This window comes from Ranitomeya variabilis, chromosome 1, assembly GCF_051348905.1.
Source record: "Ranitomeya variabilis isolate aRanVar5 chromosome 1, aRanVar5.hap1, whole genome shotgun sequence".
Lineage (NCBI taxonomy): Eukaryota > Metazoa > Chordata > Amphibia > Anura > Dendrobatidae > Ranitomeya > Ranitomeya variabilis.
In genome coordinates, this window is record NC_135232.1 from 911,691,153 (window position 1) to 911,717,252 (window position 26,100).

At 46.8% G+C, this 26,100-nt stretch overlaps 5 non-coding genes and 55 pseudogenes across 5 annotated transcripts; all 60 read right to left on the minus strand.

Moving 5' to 3' along the window:
• Positions 1 to 109: 109 nt before the first annotated feature.
• LOC143797160 (U2 spliceosomal RNA) lies at positions 110 to 283 on the minus strand (annotated as a pseudogene).
• Positions 284 to 459: 176 nt separating this feature from the next.
• Positions 460 to 633, minus strand: LOC143795621 (U2 spliceosomal RNA; annotated as a pseudogene).
• Positions 634 to 771: 138 nt separating this feature from the next.
• On the minus strand, positions 772 to 983 carry LOC143794611 (U2 spliceosomal RNA; annotated as a pseudogene).
• A 197-nt stretch (positions 984 to 1,180) lies between these two features.
• On the minus strand, positions 1,181 to 1,332 carry LOC143801610 (U2 spliceosomal RNA; annotated as a pseudogene).
• Positions 1,333 to 1,507: 175 nt separating this feature from the next.
• LOC143796774 (U2 spliceosomal RNA) lies at positions 1,508 to 1,682 on the minus strand (annotated as a pseudogene).
• A 176-nt stretch (positions 1,683 to 1,858) lies between these two features.
• On the minus strand, positions 1,859 to 2,029 carry LOC143797348 (U2 spliceosomal RNA; annotated as a pseudogene).
• Positions 2,030 to 2,205: 176 nt separating this feature from the next.
• Positions 2,206 to 2,379, minus strand: LOC143796678 (U2 spliceosomal RNA; annotated as a pseudogene).
• Positions 2,380 to 2,555: 176 nt separating this feature from the next.
• LOC143794975 (U2 spliceosomal RNA) lies at positions 2,556 to 2,729 on the minus strand (annotated as a pseudogene).
• A 176-nt stretch (positions 2,730 to 2,905) lies between these two features.
• LOC143794978 (U2 spliceosomal RNA) lies at positions 2,906 to 3,079 on the minus strand (annotated as a pseudogene).
• Positions 3,080 to 3,255: 176 nt separating this feature from the next.
• Positions 3,256 to 3,429, minus strand: LOC143794740 (U2 spliceosomal RNA; annotated as a pseudogene).
• A 175-nt stretch (positions 3,430 to 3,604) lies between these two features.
• LOC143801587 (U2 spliceosomal RNA) lies at positions 3,605 to 3,778 on the minus strand (annotated as a pseudogene).
• Positions 3,779 to 3,976: 198 nt separating this feature from the next.
• Positions 3,977 to 4,128, minus strand: LOC143796224 (U2 spliceosomal RNA; annotated as a pseudogene).
• Positions 4,129 to 4,304: 176 nt separating this feature from the next.
• LOC143794790 (U2 spliceosomal RNA) lies at positions 4,305 to 4,478 on the minus strand (annotated as a pseudogene).
• A 176-nt stretch (positions 4,479 to 4,654) lies between these two features.
• LOC143794330 (U2 spliceosomal RNA) lies at positions 4,655 to 4,841 on the minus strand. The gene has a single exon (XR_013220418.1). It is a non-coding gene; the product is annotated as a U2 spliceosomal RNA (small nuclear RNA).
• A 176-nt stretch (positions 4,842 to 5,017) lies between these two features.
• On the minus strand, positions 5,018 to 5,204 carry LOC143797403 (U2 spliceosomal RNA). The gene has a single exon (XR_013220460.1). It is a non-coding gene; the product is annotated as a U2 spliceosomal RNA (small nuclear RNA).
• A 176-nt stretch (positions 5,205 to 5,380) lies between these two features.
• On the minus strand, positions 5,381 to 5,567 carry LOC143794446 (U2 spliceosomal RNA). Its single transcript, XR_013220420.1, has one exon. It is a non-coding gene; the product is annotated as a U2 spliceosomal RNA (small nuclear RNA).
• Positions 5,568 to 5,743: 176 nt separating this feature from the next.
• Positions 5,744 to 5,930, minus strand: LOC143796202 (U2 spliceosomal RNA). The gene has a single exon (XR_013220445.1). It is a non-coding gene; the product is annotated as a U2 spliceosomal RNA (small nuclear RNA).
• A 164-nt stretch (positions 5,931 to 6,094) lies between these two features.
• LOC143797415 (U2 spliceosomal RNA) lies at positions 6,095 to 6,294 on the minus strand. The gene has a single exon (XR_013220462.1). It is a non-coding gene; the product is annotated as a U2 spliceosomal RNA (small nuclear RNA).
• A 5,205-nt stretch (positions 6,295 to 11,499) lies between these two features.
• LOC143794979 (U2 spliceosomal RNA) lies at positions 11,500 to 11,673 on the minus strand (annotated as a pseudogene).
• Positions 11,674 to 11,847: 174 nt separating this feature from the next.
• LOC143796164 (U2 spliceosomal RNA) lies at positions 11,848 to 12,021 on the minus strand (annotated as a pseudogene).
• Positions 12,022 to 12,197: 176 nt separating this feature from the next.
• Positions 12,198 to 12,371, minus strand: LOC143796250 (U2 spliceosomal RNA; annotated as a pseudogene).
• Positions 12,372 to 12,569: 198 nt separating this feature from the next.
• Positions 12,570 to 12,721, minus strand: LOC143796614 (U2 spliceosomal RNA; annotated as a pseudogene).
• Positions 12,722 to 12,897: 176 nt separating this feature from the next.
• Positions 12,898 to 13,071, minus strand: LOC143796252 (U2 spliceosomal RNA; annotated as a pseudogene).
• Positions 13,072 to 13,245: 174 nt separating this feature from the next.
• LOC143795884 (U2 spliceosomal RNA) lies at positions 13,246 to 13,419 on the minus strand (annotated as a pseudogene).
• Positions 13,420 to 13,595: 176 nt separating this feature from the next.
• On the minus strand, positions 13,596 to 13,769 carry LOC143794187 (U2 spliceosomal RNA; annotated as a pseudogene).
• Positions 13,770 to 13,945: 176 nt separating this feature from the next.
• On the minus strand, positions 13,946 to 14,119 carry LOC143796165 (U2 spliceosomal RNA; annotated as a pseudogene).
• A 198-nt stretch (positions 14,120 to 14,317) lies between these two features.
• On the minus strand, positions 14,318 to 14,469 carry LOC143796598 (U2 spliceosomal RNA; annotated as a pseudogene).
• Positions 14,470 to 14,647: 178 nt separating this feature from the next.
• Positions 14,648 to 14,819, minus strand: LOC143796998 (U2 spliceosomal RNA; annotated as a pseudogene).
• Positions 14,820 to 14,995: 176 nt separating this feature from the next.
• LOC143796506 (U2 spliceosomal RNA) lies at positions 14,996 to 15,169 on the minus strand (annotated as a pseudogene).
• A 176-nt stretch (positions 15,170 to 15,345) lies between these two features.
• LOC143794218 (U2 spliceosomal RNA) lies at positions 15,346 to 15,519 on the minus strand (annotated as a pseudogene).
• Positions 15,520 to 15,695: 176 nt separating this feature from the next.
• On the minus strand, positions 15,696 to 15,869 carry LOC143794980 (U2 spliceosomal RNA; annotated as a pseudogene).
• A 176-nt stretch (positions 15,870 to 16,045) lies between these two features.
• Positions 16,046 to 16,219, minus strand: LOC143794246 (U2 spliceosomal RNA; annotated as a pseudogene).
• A 176-nt stretch (positions 16,220 to 16,395) lies between these two features.
• On the minus strand, positions 16,396 to 16,569 carry LOC143797058 (U2 spliceosomal RNA; annotated as a pseudogene).
• A 176-nt stretch (positions 16,570 to 16,745) lies between these two features.
• On the minus strand, positions 16,746 to 16,919 carry LOC143796679 (U2 spliceosomal RNA; annotated as a pseudogene).
• A 176-nt stretch (positions 16,920 to 17,095) lies between these two features.
• LOC143795844 (U2 spliceosomal RNA) lies at positions 17,096 to 17,269 on the minus strand (annotated as a pseudogene).
• Positions 17,270 to 17,445: 176 nt separating this feature from the next.
• On the minus strand, positions 17,446 to 17,619 carry LOC143796582 (U2 spliceosomal RNA; annotated as a pseudogene).
• Positions 17,620 to 17,817: 198 nt separating this feature from the next.
• LOC143796599 (U2 spliceosomal RNA) lies at positions 17,818 to 17,969 on the minus strand (annotated as a pseudogene).
• A 178-nt stretch (positions 17,970 to 18,147) lies between these two features.
• Positions 18,148 to 18,319, minus strand: LOC143794885 (U2 spliceosomal RNA; annotated as a pseudogene).
• Positions 18,320 to 18,495: 176 nt separating this feature from the next.
• On the minus strand, positions 18,496 to 18,669 carry LOC143796507 (U2 spliceosomal RNA; annotated as a pseudogene).
• A 198-nt stretch (positions 18,670 to 18,867) lies between these two features.
• On the minus strand, positions 18,868 to 19,019 carry LOC143794775 (U2 spliceosomal RNA; annotated as a pseudogene).
• Positions 19,020 to 19,195: 176 nt separating this feature from the next.
• Positions 19,196 to 19,369, minus strand: LOC143794981 (U2 spliceosomal RNA; annotated as a pseudogene).
• Positions 19,370 to 19,545: 176 nt separating this feature from the next.
• On the minus strand, positions 19,546 to 19,719 carry LOC143794247 (U2 spliceosomal RNA; annotated as a pseudogene).
• A 176-nt stretch (positions 19,720 to 19,895) lies between these two features.
• LOC143797059 (U2 spliceosomal RNA) lies at positions 19,896 to 20,069 on the minus strand (annotated as a pseudogene).
• A 176-nt stretch (positions 20,070 to 20,245) lies between these two features.
• On the minus strand, positions 20,246 to 20,419 carry LOC143795845 (U2 spliceosomal RNA; annotated as a pseudogene).
• Positions 20,420 to 20,557: 138 nt separating this feature from the next.
• LOC143794612 (U2 spliceosomal RNA) lies at positions 20,558 to 20,769 on the minus strand (annotated as a pseudogene).
• Positions 20,770 to 20,966: 197 nt separating this feature from the next.
• On the minus strand, positions 20,967 to 21,118 carry LOC143801611 (U2 spliceosomal RNA; annotated as a pseudogene).
• A 175-nt stretch (positions 21,119 to 21,293) lies between these two features.
• Positions 21,294 to 21,468, minus strand: LOC143796528 (U2 spliceosomal RNA; annotated as a pseudogene).
• A 175-nt stretch (positions 21,469 to 21,643) lies between these two features.
• On the minus strand, positions 21,644 to 21,818 carry LOC143795546 (U2 spliceosomal RNA; annotated as a pseudogene).
• Positions 21,819 to 21,994: 176 nt separating this feature from the next.
• Positions 21,995 to 22,165, minus strand: LOC143797375 (U2 spliceosomal RNA; annotated as a pseudogene).
• Positions 22,166 to 22,341: 176 nt separating this feature from the next.
• On the minus strand, positions 22,342 to 22,515 carry LOC143796680 (U2 spliceosomal RNA; annotated as a pseudogene).
• A 176-nt stretch (positions 22,516 to 22,691) lies between these two features.
• On the minus strand, positions 22,692 to 22,865 carry LOC143794982 (U2 spliceosomal RNA; annotated as a pseudogene).
• A 176-nt stretch (positions 22,866 to 23,041) lies between these two features.
• Positions 23,042 to 23,215, minus strand: LOC143794983 (U2 spliceosomal RNA; annotated as a pseudogene).
• Positions 23,216 to 23,390: 175 nt separating this feature from the next.
• On the minus strand, positions 23,391 to 23,564 carry LOC143801408 (U2 spliceosomal RNA; annotated as a pseudogene).
• Positions 23,565 to 23,762: 198 nt separating this feature from the next.
• Positions 23,763 to 23,914, minus strand: LOC143796187 (U2 spliceosomal RNA; annotated as a pseudogene).
• A 176-nt stretch (positions 23,915 to 24,090) lies between these two features.
• LOC143794984 (U2 spliceosomal RNA) lies at positions 24,091 to 24,264 on the minus strand (annotated as a pseudogene).
• Positions 24,265 to 24,462: 198 nt separating this feature from the next.
• LOC143795768 (U2 spliceosomal RNA) lies at positions 24,463 to 24,614 on the minus strand (annotated as a pseudogene).
• Positions 24,615 to 24,790: 176 nt separating this feature from the next.
• Positions 24,791 to 24,964, minus strand: LOC143794266 (U2 spliceosomal RNA; annotated as a pseudogene).
• Positions 24,965 to 25,140: 176 nt separating this feature from the next.
• LOC143794249 (U2 spliceosomal RNA) lies at positions 25,141 to 25,314 on the minus strand (annotated as a pseudogene).
• A 176-nt stretch (positions 25,315 to 25,490) lies between these two features.
• Positions 25,491 to 25,664, minus strand: LOC143797060 (U2 spliceosomal RNA; annotated as a pseudogene).
• A 176-nt stretch (positions 25,665 to 25,840) lies between these two features.
• Positions 25,841 to 26,014, minus strand: LOC143796681 (U2 spliceosomal RNA; annotated as a pseudogene).
• Positions 26,015 to 26,100: the final 86 nt, after the last annotated feature.

Here is a 26,100-nt window from a genome sequence, read left to right on the forward strand (position 1 = left end):
CAAAAGATTGCCGCAGGAAAGACATTTCCAGAAACTCTGGATGCTCTATCGATGACAGTTCTGCGGTGTGCATGTGTTCAAGCTGTGCACAATGCGTTTTGAATCTGCATAACCACACCCTCCATCCCCGTGAAGGTTCCGTGTGACAAAGCAAGCTCCATTTCCAGCTCCCTGTTCCAAAAATCCATTTAATATATGGTCCCCAAATAAGGGACGTATCAGATATTAAACTAATAAGAACAGACACTACGCTTCATCTTGAGCCATTTGGCCGAGAAGAGATGATCAAAAATGGTTTGCCACTTGGGCCGCACCAAGGCCTACAACCGACACCCACTGTGGAGACGTAGCAAAAGATTGCCGCAGGGAAGACATTTCCAGAAACTCTGGATGCTCTGTCGATGACAGTTCTGCGGTGTGCATGTGTTCAAGCTGTGCGCAATGCGTTTTGAATCTGCATAACCACACCCTCCATCCCCGTGAAGGTTCCGTGTGACAAAGCAAGCTCCATTTCCAGCTCCCTGTTCCAAAAATCCATTTAATATATGGTCCCCAAATAGGGGACGTATCAGATATTAAACTAATAAGAACAGACACTACGCTTGATCTTGAGCCATTTGGCCAAGAAGAGATGATCAGAAATGGTTTGCCACTTGGGCCGCACCAAGGCCTACAACCGACACCCACTATGGAGACATAGCAAAAGATTGCCGCAGGGAAGACATTTCCAGAAACTCTGGATGATCTGTCGATGACAGTTCTGCGGTGTGCATGTGTTCAAGCTGTGTGAAACGCGTTTTGAATCTGCATAACCACACCCTCCACCCCCGTGATGGTTCCGTGCGACAAAGCAAGCTCCATTTCCAGCTCCCTGTTCCAAAAATCCATTTAATATATGGTCCCCAAATAGGGGACGTATCAGATATTAAACTAATAAGAACAGACACTACGCTTGATCTTGAGCCATTTGGCCGAGAAGAGATGATCAGAAATGGTTTGCCACTTGGGCCGCACCAAGGCCTACAACCGACATCCACTGTGAGACGTAGCAAAAGATTGCCGCAGGGAAGACATTTCCAGAAACTCTGGATGCTCTATCGATGACAGTTCTGCGGTGTGCATGTGTTCAAGCTGTGCGCAACGCGTTTTGAATCTGCATAACCACACCCTCCATCCCCGTGAAGGTTCCGTGCGACAAAGCAAGCTCCATTTCCAGCTGCCTGTTCCAAAAATCCATTTAATATATGGTCCCCAAATAGGGGACGTATCAGATATTAAACTAATAAGAACAGACACTACACTTGATCTTGAGCCATTTGGCCGAGAAGAGATGATCAGAAATGGTTTGCCACTTGGGCCGCACCAAGGCCTACAACCGACACCCACTGTGGAGACGTAGCAAAAGATTGCCGCAGGGAAGACATTTCCAGAAACTCTGGATGATCTGTCGATGACAGTTCTGCGGTGTGCATGTGTTCAAGCTGTGCGCAACGCGTTTTGAATCTGCATAACCACACCCTCCACCCCCGTGATGGTTCCGTGCGACAAAGCAAGCTCCATTTCCAGCTCCCTGTTCCAAAAATCCATTTAATATATGGTCCCAAAATAGGGGACGTATCAGATATTAAACTAATAAGAACAGACACTACGCTTGATCTTGAGCCATTTGGCCGAGAAGAGATGATCAGAAATGATTTGCCACTTGGGCCGCACCAAGGCCTACAACCGACACCCACTGTGGAGACGTAGCAAAAGATTGCCGCAGGGAAGACATTTCCAGAAACTCTGGATGCTCTGTCGATGACAGTTCTGCGGTGTGCATGTGTTCAAGCTGTGCGCAACGCGTTTTGAATCTGCATAACCACACCCTCCATCCCCGTGAAGGTTCCGTGTGACAAAGCAAGCTCCATTTCCAGCTCCCTGTTCCAAAAATCCATGTAATATATGGTCCCCAAATAGGGGACATATCAGATATTAAACTAATAACAGACACTACGCTTGATCTTGATCCATTTGGCCGAGAAGAGATGATCAGAAATGGTTTGCCACTTGGGCCGCACCAACGCCTACAACCGACACCCACTGTTAAGACGTAGCAAAAGATTGCCGCAGGGAAGACATTTCCAGAAACTCTGGATGCTCTGTCGATGACAGTTCTGCGGTGTGCATGTGTTCAAGCTGTGCGCAACGCGTTTTGAATCTGCATAACCACACCCTCCATCCCCGTGAAGGTTCCGTGTGACAAAGCAAGCTCCATTTCCAGCTCCCTGTTCCAAAAATCCATTTAATATATGGTCCCCAAATAGGGGACGTAACAGATATTAAACTAATAAGAACAGACACTACGCTTGATCTTGAGCCATTTGGCCGAGAAGAGATGATCAGAAATGGTTTGCCACTTGGGCCGCACCAAGGCCTACAACCGACACCCACTGTGGAGACGTAGCAAAAGATTGCCGCAGGGAAGACATTTCCAGAAACTCTGGATGCTCTGTCGACGACAGTTCTGCGGTGTGCATGTGTTCAAGCTGTGCGCAACGCGTTTTGAATCTGCATAACCACACCCTCCATCCCCGTGAAGGTTCCGTGTGACAAAGCAAGCTCCATTTCCAGCTCCCTGTTCCAAAAATCCATTTAATATATGGTCCCCAAATAGGGGACGTATCAGATATTAAACTAATAAGAACAGACACTACGCTTGATCTTGAGCCATTTGGCCGAGAAGAGATGATCAGAAATGGTTTGCCACTTGGGCCGCACCAAGGCCTACAACCGACACCCACTGTGGAGACGTAGCAAAAGATTGCCGCAGGGAAGACATTTCCAGAAACTCTGGATGCTCTGTCGATGACAGTTCTGCGGTGTGCATGTGTTCAAGCTGTGTGCAACGCATTTTGAATCTGCATAACCACACCCTCCATCCCCGTGAAGGTTCCGTGTGACAAAGCAAGCTCCATTTCCAGCTCCCTGTTCCAAAAATCCATTTAATATATGGTCCCCAAATAGGGGACGTATCAGATATTAAACTAATAAGAACAGACACTACGCTTGATCTTGAGCCATTTGGCCGAGAAGAGATGATCAGAAATGGTTTGCCACTTGGGCCGCACCAAGGCCTACAACCGACACCAACTGTGGAGACGTAGCAAAAGATTGCCGCAGGGAAGACATTTCCAGAAACTCTGGATGCTCTGTCGATGACAGTTCTGCGGTGTGCATGTGTTCAAGCTGTGCGCAACGCGTTTTGAATCTGCATAACCACACCCTCCATCCCCGTGAAGGTTCCGTGTGATAAAGCAAGCTCCATTTCCAGCTCCCTGTTCCAAAAATCCATTTAATATATGGTCCCCAAATAGGGGACGTATCAGATATTAAACTAATAAGAACAGACACTACGCTTGATCTTGAGCCATTTGGCCGAGAAGAGATGATCAGAAATGGTTTGCCACTTGGGCCGCACCAAGGCCTACAACCGACATCCACTGTGAGATGTAGCAAAAGATTGCCGCAGGGAAGACATTTCCAGAAACTCTGGATGCTCTATCGATGACAGTTCTGCGGTGTGCATGTGTTCAAGCTGTGCGCAACGCGTTTTGAATCTGCATAACCACACCCTCCATCCCCGTGAAGGTTCCGTGCGACAAAGCAAGCTCCATTTCCAGCTCCCTGTTCCAAAAATCCATTTAATATATGGTCCCCAAATAGGGGACGTATCAGATATTAAACTAATAAGAACAGACACTACACTTGATCTTGAGCCATTTGGCCAAGAAGAGATGATCAGAAATGGTTTGCCACTTGGGCCGCACCAAGGCCTACAACCGACACCCACTGTGGAGACGTAGCAAAAGATTGCCGCAGGGAAGACATTTCCAGAAACTCTGGATGCTCTGTCGATGACAGTTCTGCGGTGTGCATGTGTTCAAGCTGTGCGCAACGCGTTTTGAATCTGCATAACCACACCCTTCATCCCCGTGAAGGTTCCGTGTGACAAAGCAAGCTCCATTTCCAGCTCCCTGTTCCAAAAATCCATTTAATGTATGGTCCCCAAATAGGGGACGTATCAGATATTAAACTAATAAGAACAGACACTACGCTTGATCTTGAGCCATTTGGCCGAGAAGAAATGATCAGAAATGGTTTGCCACTTGGGCCGCACCAAGGCCTACAACCGACATCCACTGTGGAGACGTAGCAAAAGATTGCCGCAGGGAAGACATTTCCAGAAACTCTGGATGCTCTGTCGATGACAGTTCTGCGGTGTGCATGTGTTCAAGCTGTGCGCAACGCGTTTTGAATCTGCATAACCACACCCTCCATCCCCGTGAAGGTTCCGTGTGACAAAGCAAGCTCCATTTCCAGCTCCCAGTTCCAAAAATCCATTTAATATATGGTCCCCAAATAGGGGACGTATCAGATATTAAACTAATAAGAACAGACACTACGCTTGATCTTGAGCCATTTGGCCGAGAAGAGATGATCAGAAATGGTTTGCCACTTGGGCTGCACCAAGGCCTACAACCGACACCAACTGTGGAGACGTAGCAAAAGATTGCCGCAGGGAAGACATTTCCAGAAACTCTGGATGCACTGTCGATGACAGTTCTGCGGTGTGCGTGTGTTCAAGCTGTGCACAACGCGTTTTGAATCTCCATAACCACACCCTCCATCCCCATTGTGACAGCACGTGAAGGTTCCGTGCGACAAAGCAAGCTCCATTTCCAGCTCCCTGTTCCAAAAATCCATTTAATATATGGTCCCCAAATAGGGGATGTATCAGATATTAAACTGATAAGAACAGACACTACTCTTGATCTTGAGCCATTTGGCTGAGAAGCGATGATCAGAAATGGTTTGCCACTTGGGCCGCACCAAGGACTACAACCGACACCCACTGTGGAGACATAGCAAAAGATTACCACAGGGAAGACATTTCCAGAAACTCTGAATGCACTGTCGATAACAGTTCTGCGGTGTGCGTGTGTTCAAGCTGTGCACAACGCGTTTTGAATCTGCATAACCACACCCTCCATCCCCATTGAGACACCACATGAAGGTTCCGTGCGACAAAGCAAGCTCCATTTCCAGCTCCCTGTTCCAAAAATCCATTTAATATATGGTCCCAAAATAGGGGACGTATCACATATTAAACTGATAAGAACAGACACTATGCTTGATCTTGAGAAATTTGGCCGAGAAGCGATGATCAGAAATGGTTTGCCACTTGGGCCACACCAAGGCCTACAACCGACACCCACTGTGGAGACATAGCAAAAGATTGCCGCAGGGAAGACATTTCCAGAAACTCTGGATGCACTGTCGATGACAGTTCTGCGGTGTGCGTGTGTTCAAGCTGTGCACAACGCGTTTTGAATCTGCATAACCACACCCTCCATCCCCATTGTGACAGCACGTGAAGGTTCCGTGCGACAAAGCAAGCTCCATTTCCAGCTCCCTGTTCCAAAAATCCATTTAATATATGGTCACCAAATAGGGGACGTATCAGATATTAAACTGATAAGAACAGACACTACGCTTGATCTTGAGCCATTTGGCCGAGAAGCGATGATCAGAAATGGTTTGCCACTTGGGCCGCACCAAGGCCTACAACCGACACCCACTGTGGAGACATAGAAAAAGATTGCCGCAGGGAAGACATTTCCAGAAACTCTGGATGCACTGTCGATGACAGTTCTGCGGTGTGCGTGTGTTCAAGCTGTGCACAACGCGTTTTGAATCTGCATAACCACACCCTCCATCCCCATTGAGACACCCCATGAAGGTTCCGTGCGACAAAGCAAGCTCCATTTCCAGCTCCCTGTTCCAAAAATCCATTTAATACATGGTCACCAAATAGGGGACGTATCAGATATTAAACTGATAAGAACAGACACTACGCTTGATCTTGAGCCATTTGGCAGAGAAGCGATGATCAGAAATGGTTTGCCACTTGGGCCGCACCAAGGCCTACAACCGACACCCACTGTGGAGACATAGCAAAAGATTGCCGCAGGGAAGACATTTCCAGAAACTCTGGATGCACTGTGGATGACAGTTCTGCGGTGTGCGTGTGTTCAAGCTGTGCACAACGCGTTTTGAATCTGCATAACCACACCCTCCATCCCCATTGTGACAGCACGTGAAGGTTCCATGTGACAAAGCAAGCTCCATTTCCAGCTCCCTGTTCCAAAAATCCATTTAATATATGGTCCCCAAATAGGGGACGTATCAGATATTAAACTGATAAGAACAGACAGGTTTCAACATATTTATTAAGTCATAAACTAAGAACATGACATAACATTATTTACAATGAGCGTTAAAACCATTCCAGAAATAAAAACAAAACACTCAGTACAAAATAGTGTTCCACATATAAAAGTTTCATCTCTGATTTGCCTCCTGTCTACCCGCATCTTTGACATCTTTTAGATAATAAATATACATTTCGCTAAAAATTATTTTGATGCAATCATTTATGGAGATAAAATTATGTTTAAACAATAAAATGTTTCTGACCTTCCATAAGGCACTCTTTGCACAATTTATTATGCACCAACATATTTTGTTTTGATGCAAGGTGGGGCAATTAAAAAGTCCATATAAAACATACTCATGATTAAAATCTCTCAACCCACAAACCCATTTTAAAAGCACCCCTAACTTTTTCCACAGTTCTTGAGCGTAGCAGCAGTCCCAGAACAGGTGTAACACAGTCTCACTGCTCGCACATGAGTCCCTTGGACATTTTGCTCGTGCCACCAGGCCCCTTCGGTGCTGGAAGTCTCTAGTAGGGAGGCACTGGTGGACAGACATCCAGGCAAGATCTTTATGCACATTTGCAAGAAATTTCCCATACACATTCCTCCAGACGTGCCTGGATCTGTTCCATGAAAAGTTGATCACCTCCGACACTCCTTCTTCTCTCCTTAGATGGGCCATTAATTTCCTGCGATCTTTTAAAAGGTCTGAGTCCAAGTCCGTTAAAACATATTTCCTGCATACTTTTTCTAAAATACTAAGGTGCTTAGGTGGGCGTAATAAAACAGGCGAGGTTAGAGACGGCCGAAACCATCTCTTAAAAACATAACCACAAGTATACTTTAAAAACTGACTAAAAACACTATTTGAATTAAAATGTTTAAAACAGAAACAGAAAAAATTTATGTATAGAAACATGGTCAAATCTGGGACATCTTTACCACCATTTTGATGTTTCTTATACATTTCTATATGTTTTAATTTCTCCATCTTTGAGCCCCAAATACATATAAAAATACAATGGGTCAGTTTTTTAAGCATTAAATCAGAGGGAGGGTACACCATTGCAACATATAAAATCATTGGCAATAAAATGGACTTGATAATTAAAACTTTCCCTTCAATTGACAAACTCCGCAAGTTCCAGAAAGATAATTTCTTCACCATTTTCCCTTGTACCTCCTCCCAACTTTCCCTCCCATCATTGTCTTTATTAAAAGTAATACCTAAAATTTTTACATTATCTTGCTTCATTTTGACCGCTGGTAGGTCAACATCATCCCAAGTACCAATTATCAAACACTCAGTTTTATTAAAATTTAACTTAAAACCCGAGGCCTGACTAAAAAAACTGGTACACCTCACCACCTTCCGGAGAGAAGCAGGGTCCGTGCAGATGGCGGTGACATCATCCATGTACCCGAAAACTTTAATTTGAGCCCCTCCTCCACCAGGAACAGGGACCCCTCGAATTACTTTATCTCTCCTGATCTGGCATAATAAAGGCTCCATTGCACAAATGAACAGGATTGGGGAGAGCGGGCACCCTTGCTTCACTCCGGATTCCAGCGGTATCTCACCTGTTAAAAAACCATTCACCGAGATTTGACAAAATGACATTTTGTATAAAACCATAATACGAGACACAATAAAATCTGGGATCGCCATCTTCTTTAAAACACTAAAAAGATATTTATGCGATACCCTGTCGAACGCCTTCTCAAAGTCCAGCGCCAACAGGGCTACATTTTGACCACGGTCCTTACAATACCATATTGTGTCTCTAATAACATTTAAAACTTCAGTGATACTCCTTCCTGGCACACTACACACTTGCTCAGGTTGTATCAACTTATCAATTATTGTTTTAAGCCGGCATGCAATAATTTTAGCAAACACTTTGTAGTCCACATTAAGTAAGGTTATAGGCCTCCAATTTGCGAGGTCCTCACGGGACCCTTTTTTCTTAAAAATCAAAGACACTATTCCCCTCCTCCATCCCTTCGGCAACTGTTCACACACAAACACTTCTTTAAAAATTTCTAAAAGATCATCTTTTAAAATATCCCAGAAAGTCAGATAAAATTCTACAGGAAGACCATCAGCACCTGGGGCTTTGCCTCTTGAAAAACTCTTAAAAACGCTAAAAAGTTCTTCTAGGCTAAAATCCCGAGCTAAAAAATCCTGATCTGACTGACAAAGCTTGACATCTAAAATATTAAGAGCATCACGTAAAAAAGAAAGATCTATATTTTTCTCACTAAAAAGAAGTTGGTAAAAATCAGTTGCTACTTTTTTCATCCCTTCTATAGTGGACTCTCCATCAAGGCAGGTAATGATCTCCTTTCTCTCCATTGCTTTTTTAAAAAAGAAGCGGGTACATTTTTCATCTTCTTCTAATTGCTGCACTCTTGAATTAAAAATTATTTCTCTCCCCTTTTGCTCTAAGACTGTGTGTATCTGCGTCTTTAGGCTAGCAATATCAGTATCTACTTCAAGACCTATTTCTTTAAATTTATAAAGTGTTTGCTGCTCAGTATTTAAATTAGAATAAAAACATTTTTTCTGCCTTGCCTTCTTCCTACCTGCCACAATGAAAAAAAGCCCAATTTTATTTTTAATATCTTCCCACCAAGACAACATCTTTATATAAGGAGGCCTATGCTGTCTCCACTTTTGGTAGGCTACACAAAAATCCGACCTTATCTGAGGATCCTGCAGCAGATGCGTCCCCAAACGCCACAGTCCTTTATTTATTCTCTGCTCTCCTTGGTACTCAAGCTGTAATTTTAAAATTTTATGATCGGAAAATAAATTAGACATAAGATCAAACGTTACCGGCTTAAAATCTACAGATAAAAACATAAAATCGATCCTGGAGGCCACTCCCCGACCGGACCATGTAAAACCTGGGTCCGTCAGCGAAAGCGACCTCCAGGCATCGCACAATTTAAAAAGCCTGGATGTTTTTGAGCATATAACAAGACTTATCCAGTTTACGGAGCGGGTCTCCTCCATCTCGGCGCTCGTTCACACAGAGGCAATTAAAGTCCCCACCTACCAGGAGAGGAGAAGACCCAACACAGAACACAGGCAATAACTCAAATAACTGGACACGCTCCTGCTTATCAGGAGATGCATACACATTAATTACACGGAAGTTGAAGCCATTTATGTGTGCATGTACTAATATTGCCCTGCCTGGCTCAATCTCCGTAACAGAAGAAATGACAATATTATTGCCACAGCAGAGCAAACCTACTCCAGCAGATTTGTTAATATTTGAGCCAGACCATACTGACGGGCCCAACTTCCAGTCCTTTTTTAATTCTTCGTACCGTATCGCATGCTGTAGGCCACATTCCTGTAATAGACATATATCGAAATCTACTGTCTCTAGATAATGAAAAAGAGCAGCCCTGCGGACAAGACTCTTTAAAGACCTCACGTTTAGTGAGACACATTTTATAAATGGCATTTAAGTCACTGTGGGAAAGTATCCGTAATCATATTGTCCTCTTCCAGATTTTGACCCATAACTTCCTCCAGGATTCCGGGTGACGGGGAGTCAAAAGAAATGATGTTGCAAGGGTCCGAGGACGAGACTGGGTACGTTGTCTTTCCCAACCAGAACTCTCCTTCTTCCAGGGTGACATCAGGCGACTCTGGAGCGACCTCTGGGATAACCTCTGTCCGAATCTTCTTCCCACTAGGCTCAGGCAGGTCACTGGTGCAATCCTCTTCAGCCACTGTGACGTGACCTCTCTCCTCCACGACGTCACCTGAAAAAAAACACACAGCGTTCTGCTGGCTCGACTCCCGATGGATGTCTGGGGCCTTCACAGCAGGGCCCCCCAGCGCCAACATACTGGGGGCACCCTGCTCCAACCCAACAGACTCATGGACATGGCCAGGTGTTTTGGCCTCCGCTGCAAGAGCGGCAGGACCTCGCAGCCTCGACTCCCGAACCTCCGACTCCACAGCCCGCCCATCAGAAGGGGCTAAAGGACGAATAGGAAACACATGAGAGGAGGTACTGGGGTCTTGGGCTCTCCCAGCCCCTACAGAGGACCCAGCAGCCTCGGCATAAGTCTTTGCTCTATTGGGGCAGTTCCGGAACATATGTCCATTATCACCGCAGAGATTGCACCTTCTGTCCAAAGGACAGTCCTTCATTTGGTGCCCATAACCACTACAGTTATTGCAGCGGTCTACCTTTCTGTCTTTGCAGGATGCCTGTGTATGTCCCATCTTTCCACAGTTCCTGCATGACATTGGCATTCCAGGATAGAACAGATACCCCCTGCTCTTACCGATAACAAAAGTTGATGGGGGTGTAACATTCCTCCTAAACCATTAGGGTCTCTCTTCAGACGAACTAAGAACCTCCTTTTCCCACACCAGAAACCAACTCTGTTCATCACCTCTCCTTGGTATCGTAGCTCATAACAGTACCGCTTTAAGTAGGTGGCGATGTCATCTACGTCCACATAGGGATTGGGGAAGTGAACCACCACAGGGATTTCATCATAGGCAAATAGGAGACAAAAGGTTAAGTCATCAAGTTCATCCATGTCAGACTTTTCATTTACCTTTTGCACCAGTTGTTGACAGCATCCCTGGGTCTTAAAGGTGATGGTGTAGGTTCCTTTAAATTCATTGTCCTGGAAACAGAAGATGTCACTCCTCTCGAACTCCAAGACTCCAAGCAAGACCTTATGGCAAACGAAAGACAGGTTCTTCTCCTTCCGAGCACTTTCATGAACTTCAATCCTCACGGTATTCTTCATCCGGGATTCCCCCGATGCATAAGATAGCAAAGCCGGCATCCTCCACAAGGAAATCCACACCAACTCTAAGAAAAAGAAAAGGCACAAGCCTTTAGGGGATCCCTTCTCGTTGCCCACGGACTAATCCTCTCTCCCAATAGCAGCAGGGGGGTGAAGTCCCTCCGAAGAGGAACGATCCCCCCAGGCCAAGAGAGAGGGTACCGAGGGCACCTAACTCGACCAGATCGCACAGGTAAACCTGATAGATCTTAGCCAAAAGGCTGAGAAGAGATGATCAGAAATGGTTTGCCACTTGGGCCGCACCAAGGCCTACAACCGACACCCACTGTGGAGACGTAGCAAAAGATTGCCGCAGGGAAGACATTTCCAGAAACTCTGGATGCTCTGTCGATGACAGCTCTGCGGTGTGCATGTGTTCAAGCTGTGCTCAACGCATTTTGAATCTGCATAACCACACCCTCCATCCCCGTGAAGGTTCCGTGTGACAAAGCAAGCTCCATTTCCAGCTCCCTGTTCCAAAAATCCATTTAATATATGGTCCCCAAATAGGGGACGTATCAGATATTAAACTAATAAGAACAGACACTACGCTTGATCTTGAGCCATTTGGCCGAGAAGAGATGATCAGAAATGGTTTGCCACGGGCCGCACCAAGGCCTACAACCGACACCCACTGTGGGGACGTAGCAAAAGATTGCCGCAGGGAAGACATTTCCAGAAACTCTGGATGCTCTGTCGATGACAGTTCTGCGGTGTGCATGTGTTCAAGCTGTGCGCAACGCGTTTTGAATCTGCATAACCACACCCTCCATCCCCATGAAGGTTCCGTGTGACAAAGCAAGCTCCATTTCCAGCTCCCTGTTCCAAAAATCCATTTAATATATGGTCCCCAAATAGGGGACGTATCAGATATTAAACTAATAAGAACAGGCACTACGCTTGATCTTGAGCCATTTGGCCGAGAAGAGATGATCAGAAATGGTTTGCCACTTGGGCCGCACCAAGGCCTACAACCGACACCCACTGTGGAGATGTAGCAAAAGATTGCCGCAGGGAAGACATTTCCAGAAACTCTGGATGCTCTATCGATGACAGTTCTGCGGTGTGCATGTGTTCAAGCTGTGCGCAACGTGTTTTGAATCTGCATAACCACACCCTCCATCCCTGTGAAGGTTAAGTGTGACAAAGCAAGCTCCATTTCCAGCTCCCTGTTCCAAAAATCCATTTAATATATGGTCCCCAAATAGGGGACCAATCAGATATTAAACTAATAAGAACAGACACTACGCTTGATCTTGAGCCATTTGGCCGAGAAGAGATGATCAGAAATGGTTTGCCACTTGGGCCGCACCAAGGCCTACAACCGACACCCACTGTGGAGACGTAGCAAAAGATTGCCGCAGGGAAGACATTTCCAGAAACTCTGGATGCTCTGTCGACGACAGTTCTGCGGTGTGCATGTGTTCAAGCTGTGCGCAACCCGTTTTGAATCTGCATAACCACACCCTCCATCCCCGTGAAGGTTCCGTGTGACAGATCAAGCTCCATTTCCAGCTCCCTGTTCCAAAAATCCATTTAATATATGGTCCCCAAATAGGGGACGTATCAGATATTAAACTAATAAGAACAGACACTACGCTTGATCTTGAGCCATTTGGCCGAGAAGAGATGATCAGAAATGGTTTGCCACTTGGGCCGCACCAAGGCCTACAACCGACATCCACTGTGGAGATGTAGCAAAAGATCGCCGCAGGGAAGACATTTCCAGAAACTCTGGATGCTCTATCGATGACAGTTCTGCAGTGTGCATGTGTTCAAGCTGTGCGCAACGCGTTTTGAATCTGCATAACCACACCCTCCATCCCTGTGAAGGTTAAGTGTGACAAAGCAAGCTCCATTTCCAGCTCCCTGTTCCAAAAATCCATTTAATATATGGTCCCCAAATAGGGGACCAATCAGATATTAAACTAATAAGAACAGACACTACGCTTGATCTTGAGCCATTTGGCCGAGAAGAGATGATCAGAAATGGTTTGCCACGGGCCGCACCAAGGCCTACAACCGACACCAACTGTGGAGACGTAGCAAAAGATTGCCGCAGGGAAGACATTTCCAGAAACTCTGGATGCTCTGTCGATGACAGTTCTGCGGTGTGCATGTGTTCAAGCTGTGCGCAACGTGTTTTGAATCTGCATAACCACACCCTCCATCCCCATGAAGGTTCCGTGTGACAAAGCAAGCTCCATTTCCAGCTCCCTGTTCCAAAAATCCATTTAATATATGGTCCCCAAATAGGGGACGTATTAGATATTAAACTAATAAGAACAGGCACTACGCTTGATCTTGAGCCATTTGGCCGAGAAGAGATGATCAGAAATGGTTTGCAACTTGGGCCGCACCAAGACCTACAACCGACACCCACTGTGGAGATGTAGCAAAAGATTGCCGCAGGGAAGACATTTCCAGAAACTCTGGATGCTCTATCGATGACAGTTCTGCGGTGTGCATGTGTTCAAGCTGTGCGCAACGCGTTTTGAATCTGCATAACCACACCCTCCATCCCTGTGAAGGTTAAGTGTGACAAAGCAAGCTCCATTTCCAGCTCCCTGTTCCAAAAATCCATTTAATATATGGTCCCCAAATAGGGGACGTATCAGATATTAAACTAATAAGAACAGACACTACGCTTGATCTTGAGCCATTTGGCCGAGAAGAGATGATCAGAAATGGTTTGCCACTTGGGCCGCACCAAGGCCTACAACCGACACCCACTGTGGAGATGTAGCAAAAGATTGCCGCAGGGAAGACATTTCCAGAAACTCTGGATGCTCTATCGATGACAGTTCTGCGGTGTGCATGTGTTCAAGCTGTGCGCAACGCGTTTTGAATCTGCATAACCACACCCTCCATCCCCATGAAGGTTCCGTGTGACAAAGCAAGCTCCATTTCCAGCTCCCTGTTCCAAAAATCCATTTAATATATGGTCCCCAAATAGGGGACGTATCAGATATTAAACTAATAAGAACAGGCACTACGCTTGATCTTGAGCCATTTGGCCGAGAAGAGATGATCAGAAATGGTTTGCCACTTGGGCCGCACCAAGGCCTACAACCGACACCCACTGTGGAGACGTAGCAAAAGATTGCCAAAGGGAAGACATTTCCAGAAACTCTGGATGCTCTGTCGACGACAGTTCTGCGGTGTGCATGTGTTCAAGCTGTGCGCAACGCGTTTTGAATCTGCATAACCACACCCTCCATCCCCGTGAAGGTTCCGTGTGACAGATCAAGCTCCATTTCCAGCTCCCTGTTCCAAAAATCCATTTAATATATGGTCCCCAAATAGGGGACGTATCAGATATTAAACTAATAAGAACAGACACTACGCTTGATCTTGAGCCATTTGGCCGAGAAGAGATGATCAGAAATGGTTTGCCACTTGGGCCGCACCAAGGCCTACAACCGACATCCACTGTGGAGATGTAGCAAAAGATCGCCGCAGGGAAGACATTTCCAGAAACTCTGGATGCTCTATCGATGACAGTTCTGCGGTGTGCATGTGTTCAAGCTGTGCGCAACGCGTTTTGAATCTGCATAACCACACCCTCCATCCCCGTGAAGGTTGCGTGCGACAAAGCAATCTCCATTTCCAGCTCCCTGTTCCAAAAATCCATTTAATATATGGTCCCCAAATAGGGGACGTATCAGGTATTAAACTAATAAGAACAGACACTACGCTTGATCTTGAGCCATTTGGCCGAGAAGAGATGATCAGAAATGGTTTGCCACTTGGGCCGCACCAAGGCCTACAACCGACACCAACTGTGGAGACGTAGCAAAAGATTGCCGCAGGGAAGACATTTCCAGAAACTCTGGATGCTCTGTCGACGACAGTTCTGCGGTGTGCATGTGTTCAAGCTGTGCGCAACGCATTTTGAATCTGCCTAACCACACCCTCCATCCCCGTGAAGGTTCCGTGTGACAAAGCAAGCTCCATTTCCAGCTCCCTGTTCCAAAAATCCATTTAATATATGGTCCCCAAATAGGGGACGCATCAGATATTAAACTAATAAGAACAGACACTACGCTTGATCTTGAGCCATTTGGCCGAGAAGAGATGATCAGAAATGGTTTGCCACTTGGGCCGCACCAAGGCCTACAACCGACATCCACTGTGGAGACGTAGCAAAAGATCGCCGCAGGGAAGACATTTCCAGAAACTCTGGATGCTCTATCGATGACAGTTCTGCAGTGTGCATGTGTTCAAGCTGTGCGCAACGAGTTTTGAATCTGCATAACCACACCCTCCATCCCCGTGAAGGTTCCGTGCGACAAAGCAAGCTCCATTTCCAGCTCCCTGTTCCAAAAATCCATTTAATATATGGTCCCCAAATAGGGGACGTATCAGATATTAAACTAATAAGAACAGACACTACACTTGATCTTGAGCCATTTGGCCGAGAAGAGTTGATCAGAAATGGTTTGCCACTTGGGCCGCACCAAGGCCTACAACCGACACCCACTGTGGAGACGTAGCAAAAGATTGCCGCAGGGAAGACATTTCCAGAAACTCTGGATGCTCTGTTGATGACAGTTCTGCGGTGTGCATGTGTTCAAGCTGTGCGCAACGCGTTTTGAATCTGCATAACCACACCCTCCATCCCCGTGAAGGTTCCGTGTGACAAAGCAAGCTCCATTTCCAGCTCCCTGTTCCAAAAATCCATTTAATATATGGTCCCCAAATAGGGGACGTATCAGATATTAAACTAATAAGAACAGACACTACGCTTGATCTTGAGCCATTTGGCCGAGAAGAGATGATCAGAAATGGTTTGCCACTTGGGCCGCACCAAGGCCTACAACCGACACCCACTGTGGAGACGTAGCAAAAGATTGCCGCAGGGAAGACATTTCCAGAAACTCTGGATGATCTGTCGATGACAGTTCTGCGGTGTGCATGTGTTCAAGCTGTGCGAAACGCATTTTGAATCTGCATAACCACACCCTCCACCCCCGTGAAGGTTCCGTGCGACAAAGCAAGCTCCATTTCCAGCTCCCTGTTCCAAAAATCCATTTAATATATGGTCCCCAAATAGGGGACGTATCAGATATTAAACTAATAAGAACAGACACTACGCTTGATCTTGAGCCATTTGGCCGAGAAGAGATGATCAGAAATGGTTTGCCACTTGGGCCGCACCAAGGCCTACAACCGACACCCACTGTGGAGACGTAGCAAAAGATTGCCGCAGGGAAGACATTTCCAGAAACTCTGGATGCTCTGTCGATGACAGTTCTGCGGTGTGCATGTGTTCAAGCTGTGCGCAACGCGTTTTGAATCTGCATAACCACACCCTCCATCCCCGTGAAGGTTCCGTGTGACAAAGCAAGCTCCATTTCCAGCTCCCTGTTCCAAAAATCCATTTAATATATGGTCCCCAAATAGGGGACGTATCAGATATTAAACTAATAAGAACAGACACTACGCTTGATCTTGATCCATTTGGCCGAGAAGAGATGATCAGAAATGGTTTGCCACTTGGGCCGCACCAAGGCCTACAACCGACACCCACTGTTAAGACGTAGCAAAAGATTGCGACAGGGAAGACATTTCCAGAAACTCTGGATGCTCTGTTGATGACAGTTCTGCGGTGTGCATGTGTTCAAGCTGTGCGCAACGCGTTTTGAATCTGCATAACCACACCCTCCATCCCCGTGAAGGTTCCGTGTGACAAAGCAAGCTCCATTTCCAGCTCCCTGTTCCAAAAATCCATTTAATATATGGTCCCCAAATAGGGGACGTAACAGATATTAAACTAATAAGAACAGACACTACGCTTGATCTTGAGCCATTTGGCCGAGAAGAGATGATCAGAAATGGTTTGCCACTTGGGCCGCACCAAGGCCTACAACCGACACCCACTGTGGAGACGTAGCAAAAGATTGCCGCAGGGAAGACATTTCCAGAAACTCTGGATGCTCTGTCGATGACAGTTCTGCGGTGTGCATGTGTTCAAGCTGTGCGCAACGCGTTTTGAATCTGCATAACCACACCCTCCATCCCCGTGAAGGTTCCGTGTGACAAAGCAAGCTCCATTTCCAGCTCCCTGTTCCAAAAATCCATTTAATATATGGTCCCCAAATAGGGGACGTATCAGATATTAAACTAATAAGAACAGACACTACGCTTGATCTTGAGCCATTTGGCAGAGAAGAGATGATCAGAAATGGTTTGCCACTTGGGCCGCACCAAGGCCTACAACCGACACCCACTGTGGAGACGTAGCAAAAGATTGCCGCAGGGAAGACATTTCCAGAAACTCTGGATGCTCTGTCGATGACAGTTCTGCGGTGTGCATGTGTTCAAGCTCTGAGCAACGCGTTTTGAATCTGCATAACCACACCCTCCATCCCCGTGAAGGTTCCGTGCGACAAAGCAAGCTCCATTTCCAGCTCCCTGTTCCAAAAATCCATTTAATATATGGTCCCCAAATAGGGGACGTATCAGATATTAAACTAATAAGGACAGACACTACACTTGATCTTGAGCCGTTTGGCCGAGAAGAGTTGATCAGAAATGGTTTGCCACTTGGGCCGCACCAAGGCCTACAACCGACACCCACTGTGGAGACGTAGCAAAAGATTGCCGCAGGGAAGACATTTCCAGAAACTCTGGATGCTCTGTCGATGACAGTTCTGCGGTGTGCATGTGTTCAAGCTGTGCGCAACGCGTTTTGAATCTGCATAACCACACCCTCCATCCCCGTGAAGGTTCCGTGTGACAGATCAAGCTCCATTTCCAGCTCCCTGTTCCAAAAATCCATTTAATATATGGTCCCCAAATAGGGGACGTATCAGATATTAAACTAATAAGAACAGACACTACGCTTGATCTTGAGCCATTTGGCCGAGAAGAGATGATCAGAAATGGTTTGCCACTTGGGCCGCACCAAGGCCTACAACCGACATCCACTGTGGAGATGTAGCAAAAGATCGCCGCAGGGAAGACATTTCCAGAAACTCTGGATGCTCTATCGATGACAGTTCTGCGGTGTGCATGTGTTCAAGCTGTGCGCAACGCGTTTTGAATCTGCATAACCACACCCTCCATCCCCGTGAAGGTTGCGTGCGACAAAGCAAGCTCCATTTCCAGCTCCCTGTTCCAAAAATCCATTTAATATATGGTCCCCAAATAGGGGACGTATCAGGTATTAAACTAATAAGAACAGACACTACGCTTGATCTTGAGCCATTTGGCCGAGAAGAGATGATCAGAAATGGTTTGCCACTTGGGCCGCACCAAGGCCTACAACCGACACCAACTGTGGAGACGTAGCAAAAGATTGCCGCAGGGAAGACATTTCCAGAAACTCTGGATGCTCTGTCGACGACAGTTCTGCGGTGTGCATGTGTTCAAGCTGTGCGCAACGCATTTTGAATCTGCCTAACCACACCCTCCATCCCCGTGAAGGTTCCGTGTGACAAAGCAAGCTCCATTTCCAGCTCCCTGTTCCAAAAATCCATTTAATATATGGTCCCCAAATAGGGGACGCATCAGATATTAAACTAATAAGAACAGACACTACGCTTGATCTTGAGCCATTTGGCCGAGAAGAGATGATCAGAAATGGTTTGCCACTTGGGCCGCACCAAGGCCTACAACCGACATCCACTGTGGAGACGTAGCAAAAGATCGCCGCAGGGAAGACATTTCCAGAAACTCTGGATGCTCTATCGATGACAGTTCTGCGGTGTGCATGTGTTCAAGCTGTGCGCAACGCGTTTTGAATCTGCATAACCACACCCTGCATCCCCGTGAAGGTTCCGTGCGACAAAGCAAGCTCCATTTCCAGCTCCCTGTTCCAAAAATCCATTTAATATATGGTCCCCAAATAGGGGACGTATCAGATGTTAAACTAATAAGAACAGACACTACACTTGATCTTGAGCCATTTGGCCGAGAAGAGTTGATCAGAAATGGTTTGCCACTTGGGCCGCACCAAGGCCTACAACCGACACCCACTGTGGAGACGTAGCAAAAGATTGCCGCAGGGAAGACATTTCCAGAAACTCTGGATGCTCTGTTGATGACAGTTCTGCGGTGTGCATGTGTTCAAGCTGTGCGCAACGCGTTTTGAATCTGCATAACCACACCCTCCATCCCCGTGAAGGTTCCGTGTGACAAAGCAAGCTCCATTTCCAGCTCCCTGTTCCAAAAATCCATTTAATATATGGTCCCCAAATAGGGGACGTATCAGATATTAAACTAATAAGAACAGACACTACGCTTGATCTTGAGCCATTTGGCCGAGAAGAGATGATCAGAAATGGTTTGCCACTTGGGCCGCACCAAGGCCTACAACCGACACCCACTGTGGAGACGTAGCAAAAGATTGCCGCAGGGAAGACATTTCCAGAAACTCTGGATGATCTGTCGATGACAGTTCTGCGGTGTGCATGTGTTCAAGCTGTGCGAAACGCATTTTGAATCTGCATAACCACACCCTCCACCCCCGTGAAGGTTCCGTGCGACAAAGCAAGCTCCATTTCCAGCTCCCTGTTCCAAAAATCCATTTAATATATGGTCCCCAAATAGGGGACGTATCAGATATTAAACTAATAAGAACAGACACTACGCTTGATCTTGAGCCATTTGGCCGAGAAGAGATGATCAGAAATGGTTTGCCACTTGGGCCGCACCAAGGCCTACAACCGACACCCACTGTGGAGACGTAGCAAAAGATTGCCGCAGGGAAGACATTTCCAGAAACTCTGGATGCTCTGTCGATGACAGTTCTGCGGTGTGCATGTGTTCAAGCTGTGCGCAACGCGTTTTGAATCTGCATAACCACACCCTCCATCCCCGTGAAGGTTCCGTGTGACAAAGCAAGCTCCATTTCCAGCTCCCTGTTCCAAAAATCCATTTAATATATGGTCCCCAAATAGGGGACGTATCAGATATTAAACTAATAAGAACAGACACTACGCTTGATCTTGATCCATTTGGCCGAGAAGAGATGATCAGAAATGGTTTGCCACTTGGGCCGCACCAAGGCCTACAACCGACACCCACTGTTAAGACGTAGCAAAAGATTGCCGCAGGGAAGACATTTCCAGAAACTCTGGATGCTCTGTTGATGACAGTTCTGCGGTGTGCATGTGTTCAAGCTGTGCGCAACGCGTTTTGAATCTGCATAACCACACCCTCCATCCCCGTGAAGGTTCCGTGTGACAAAGCAAGCTCCATTTCCAGCTCCCTGTTCCAAAAATCCATTTAATATATGGTCCCCAAATAGGGGACGTATCAGATATTAAACTAATAAGAACAGACACTACGCTTGATCTTGAGCCATTTGGCAGAGAAGAGATGATCAGAAATGGTTTGCCACTTGGGCCGCACCAAGGCCTACAACCGACACCCACTGTGGAGACATAGCAAAAGATTGCCGCAGGGAAGACATTTCCAGAAACTCTGGATGATCTGTCGATGACAGTTCTGCGGTGTGCATGTGTTCAAGCTGTGTGAAACGCGTTTTGAATCTGCATAACCACACCCTCCACCCCCGTGATGGTTCCGTGCGACAAAGCAAGCTCCATTTCCAGCTCCCTGTTCCAAAAATCCATTTAATATATGGTCCCCAAATAGGGGACGTATCAGATATTAAACTAATAAGAACAGACACTACGCTTGATCTTGAGCCATTTGGCCGAGAAGAGATGATCAGAAATGGTTTGCCACTTGGGCTGCACCAAGGCCTACAACCGACATCCACTGTGAGACGTAGCAAAAGATTGCCGCAGGGAAGACATTTCCAGAAACTCTGGATGCTCTATCGATGACAGTTCTGCGGTGTGCATGTGTTCAAGCTGTGCGCAACGCGTTTTGAATCTGCATAACCACACCCTCCATCCCCGTGAAGGTTCCGTGCGACAAAGCAAGCTCCATTTCCAGCTGCCTGTTCCAAAAATCCATTTAATATATGGTCCCCAAATAGGGGACGTATCAGATATTAAACTAATAAGAACAGACACTACACTTGATCTTGAGCCATTTGGCCGAGAAGAGATGATCAGAAATGGTTTGCCACTTGGGCCGCACCAAGGCCTACAGCCGACACCCACTGTGGAGACGTAGCAAAAGATTGCCGCAGGGAAGACATTTCCAGAAACTCTGGATGATCTGTCGATGACAGTTCTGCGGTGTGCATGTGTTCAAGCTGTGCGCAACGCGTTTTGAATCTGCATAACCACACCCTCCACCCCCGTGATGGTTCCGTGCGACAAAGCAAGCTCCATTTCCAGCTCCCTGTTCCAAAAATCCATTTAATATATGGTCCCCAAATAGGGGACGTATCAGATATTAAACTAATAAGAACAGACACTATGCTTGATCTTGAGCCATTTGGCCGAGAAGAGATGATCAGAAATGATTTGCCACTTGGGCCGCACCAAGGCCTACAACCGACACCCACTGTGGAGACGTAGCAAAAGATTGCCGCAGGGAAGACATTTCCAGAAACTCTGGATGCTCTGTCGATGACAGTTCTGCGGTGTGCATGTGTTCAAGCTGTGCGCAACGCGTTTTGAATCTGCATAACCACACCCTCCATCCCCGTGATGGTTCCGTGTGACAAAGCAAGCTCCATTTCCAGCTCCCTGTTCCAAAAATCCATTTAATATATGGTCCCCAAATAGGGGACGTATCAGATATTAAACTAATAAGAACAGACACTACGCTTGATCTTGAGCCATTTGGCCGAGAAGAGATGATCAGAAATGGTTTGCCACTTGGGCCGCACCAAGGCCTACAACCGACACCCACTGTGGAGACGTAGCAAAAGATTGCCGCAGGGAAGACATTTCCAGAAACTCTGGATGCTCTGTCGATGACAGTTCTGCGGTGTGCATGTGTTCAAGCTGTGCGCAACGCGTTTTGAATCTGCATAACCACACCCTCCATCCCCGTGAAGGTTCCGTGTGACAAAGCAAGCTCCATTTCCAGCTCCCTGTTCCAAAAATCCATGTAATATATGGTCCCCAAATAGGGGACGTATCAGATATTAAACTAATAACAGACACTACGCTTGATCTTGATCCATTTGGCCGAGAAGAGATGATCAGAAATGGTTTGCCACTTGGGCCGCACCAAGGCCTACAACCGACACCCACTGTTAAGACGTAGCAAAAGATTGCCGCAGGGAAGACATTTCCAGAAACTCTGGATGCTCTGTCGATGACAGTTCTGCGGTGTGCATGTGTTCAAGCTGTGCGCAACGCGTTTTGAATCTGCATAACCACACCCTCCATCCCCGTGAAGGTTCCGTGTGACAAAGCAAGCTCCATTTCCAGCTCCCTGTTCCAAAAATCCATTTAATATATGGTCCCCAAATAGGGGACGTAACAGATATTAAACTAATAAGAACAGACACTACGCTTGATCTTGAGCCATTTGGCCGAGAAGAGATGATCAGAAATGGTTTGCCACTTGGGCCGCACCAAGGCCTACAACCGACACCCACTGTGGAGACGTAGCAAAAGATTGCCGCAGGGAAGACATTTCCAGAAACTCTGGATGCTCTGTCGACGACAGTTCTGCGGTGTGCATGTGTTCAAGCTGTGCGCAACGCGTTTTGAATCTGCATAACCACACCCTCCATCCCCGTGAAGGTTCCGTGTGACAAAGCAAGCTCCATTTCCAGCTCCCTGTTCCAAAAATCCATTTAATATATGGTCCCCAAATAGGGGACGTATCAGATATTAAACTAATAAGAACAGACACTACGCTTGATCTTGAGCCATTTGGCCGAGAAGAGATGATCAGAAATGGTGTGCCACTTGGGCCGCACCAAGGCCTACAACCGACACCAACTGTGGAGACGTAGCAAAAGATTGCCGCAGGGAAGACATTTCCAGAAACTCTGGATGCTCTGTCGATGACAGTTCTGCGGTGTGCATGTGTTCAAGCTGTGCGCAACGCGTTTTGAATCTGCATAACCACACCCTCCATCCCCGTGAAGGTTCCGTGTGACAAAGCAAGCTCCATTTCCAGCTCCCTGTTCCAAAAATCCATTTAATATATGGTCCCCAAATAGGGGACGTATCAGATATTAAACTAATAAGAACAGACACTACGCTTGATCTTGAGCCATTTGGCCGAGAAGAGATGATCAGAAATGGTTTGCCACTTGGGCCGCACCAAGGCCTACAACCGACATCCACTGTGAGACGTAGCAAAAGATTGCCGCAGGGAAGACATTTCCAGAAACTCTGGATGCTCTATCGATGACAGTTCTGCGGTGTGCATGTGTTCAAGCTGTGCGCAACGCGTTTTGAATCTGCATAACCACACCCTCCATCCCTGTGAAGGTTCCGTGCGACAAAGCAAGCTCCATTTCCAGCTCCCTGTTCCAAAAATCCATTTAATATATGGTCCCCAAATAGGGGACGTATCAGATATTAAACTAATAAGAACAGACACTACACTTGATCTTGAGCCATTTGGCCGAGAAGAGATGATCAGAAATGGTTTGCCACTTGGGCCGCACCAAGGCCTACAACCGACACCCACTGTGGAGACGTAGCAAAAGATTGCCGCAGGGAAGACATTTCCAGAAACTCTGGATGCTCTGTCGATGACAGTTCTGCGGTGTGCATGTGTTCAAGCTGTGCGCAACGCGTTTTGAATCTGCATAACCACACCCTTCATCCCCGTGAAGGTTCCATGTGACAAAGCAAGCTCCATTTCCAGCTCCCTGTTCCAAAAATCCATTTAATGTATGGTCCCCAAATAGGGGACGTATCAGATATTAAACTAATAAGAACAGACACTACGCTTGATCTTGAGCCATTTGGCCGAGAAGAGATGATCAGAAATGGTTTGCCACTTGGGCCGCACCAAGGCCTACAACCGACACCCACTGTGGAGACGTAGCAAAAGGTTGCCGCTGGGAAGACATTTCCAGAAACTCTGGATGCTCTGTCGATGACAGTTCTGCGGTGTGCATGTGTTCAAGCTGTGCGCAACGCATTTTGAATCTGCATAACCACACCCTCCATCCCCGTGAAGGTTCCGTGTGACAAAGCAAGCTCCATTTCCAGCTCCCTGTTCCAAAAATCCATTTAATATATGGTCCCCAAATAGGGGACGTATCAGATATTAAACTAATAAGAACAGACACTACGCTTGATCTTGAGCCATTTGGCCGAGAAGAGATGATCAGAAATGGTTTGCCACTTGGGCCGCACCAAGGCCTACAACCGACACCAACTGTGGAGACGTAGCAAAAGATTGCCGCAGGGAAGACATTTCCAGAAACTCTGGATGCTCTGTCGATGACAGTTCTGCGGTGTGCATGTGTTCAAGCTGTGCGCAACGCGTTTTGAATCTGCATAACCACACCCTCCATCCCCGTAAAGGTTCCGTGTGACAAAGCAAGCTCCATTTCCAGCTCCCTGTTCCAAAAATCCATTTAATATATGGTCCCCAAATAGGGGACGTATCAGATATTAAACTAATAAGAACAGACACTACGCTTGATCTTGAGCCATTTGGCAGAGAAGAGATGATCAGAAATGGTTTGCCACTTGGGCCGCACCAAGGCCTACAACCGACACCCACTGTGGAGACGTAGCAAAAGATTGCCGCAGGGAAGACATTTCCAGAAACTCTGGATGCTCTGTCGATGACAGTTCTGCGGTGTGCATGTGTTCAAGCTCTGAGCAACGCGTTTTGAATCTGCATAACCACACCCTCCACCCCCGTGAAGGTTCCGTGCGACAAAGCAAGCTCCATTTCCAGCTCCCTGTTCCAAAAATCCATTTAATATATGGTCCCCAAATAGGGGACGTATCAGATATTAAACTAATAAGAACAGACACTACGCTTGATCTTGAGCCATTTGGCCGAGAAGAGATGATCAGAAATGGTTTGCCAAATGGGCCGCACCAAGGCCTACAACCGACACCCACTGTGGAGACGTAGCAAAAGATTGCCGCAGGGAAGACATTTCCAGAAACTCTGGATGATCTGTCGATGACAGTTCTGCGGTGTGCATGTGTTCAAGCTGTGCGAAACGCATTTTGAATCTGCATAACCACACCCTCCACCCCCGTGAAGGTTCCGTGCGACAAAGCAAGCTCCATTTCCAGCTCCCTGTTCCAAAAATCCATTTAATATATGGTCCCCAAATAGGGGACGTATCAGATATTAAACTAATAAGAACAGACACTACGCTTGATCTTGAGCCATTTGGCCGAGAAGAGATGATCAGAAATGGTTTGCCACTTGGGCCGCACCAAGGCCTACAACCGACACCCACTGTGGAGACGTAGCAAAAGATTGCCGCAGGGAAGACATTTCCAGAAACTCTGGATGCTCTGTCGATGACAGTTCTGCGGTGTGCATGTGTTCAAGCTGTGCGCAACGCGTTTTGAATCTGCATAACCACACCCTCCATCCCCGTGAAGGTTCCGTGTGACAAAGCAAGCTCCATTTCCAGCTCCCTGTTCCAAAAATCCATTTAATATATGGTCCCCAAATAGGGGACGTATCAGATATTAAACTAATAAGAACAGACACTACGCTTGATCTTGATCCATTTGGCCGAGAAGAGATGATCAGAAATGGTTTGCCACTTGGGCCGCACCAAGGCCTACAACCGACACCCACTGTTAAGACGTAGCAAAAGATTGCCGCAGGGAAGACATTTCCAGAAACTCTGGATGCTCTGTTGATGACAGTTCTGCGGTGTGCATGTGTTCAAGCTGTGCGCAACGCGTTTTGAATCTGCATAACCACACCCTCCATCCCCGTGAAGGTTCCGTGTGACAAAGCAAGCTCCATTTCCAGCTCCCTGTTCCAAAAATCCATTTAATATATGGTCCCCAAATAGGGGACGTAACAGATATTAAACTAATAAGAACAGACACTACGCTTGATCTTGAGCCATTTGGCCGAGAAGAGATGATCAGAAATGGTTTGCCACTTGGGCCGCACCAAGGCCTACAACCGACACCCACTGTGGAGACGTAGCAAAAGATTGCCGCAGGGA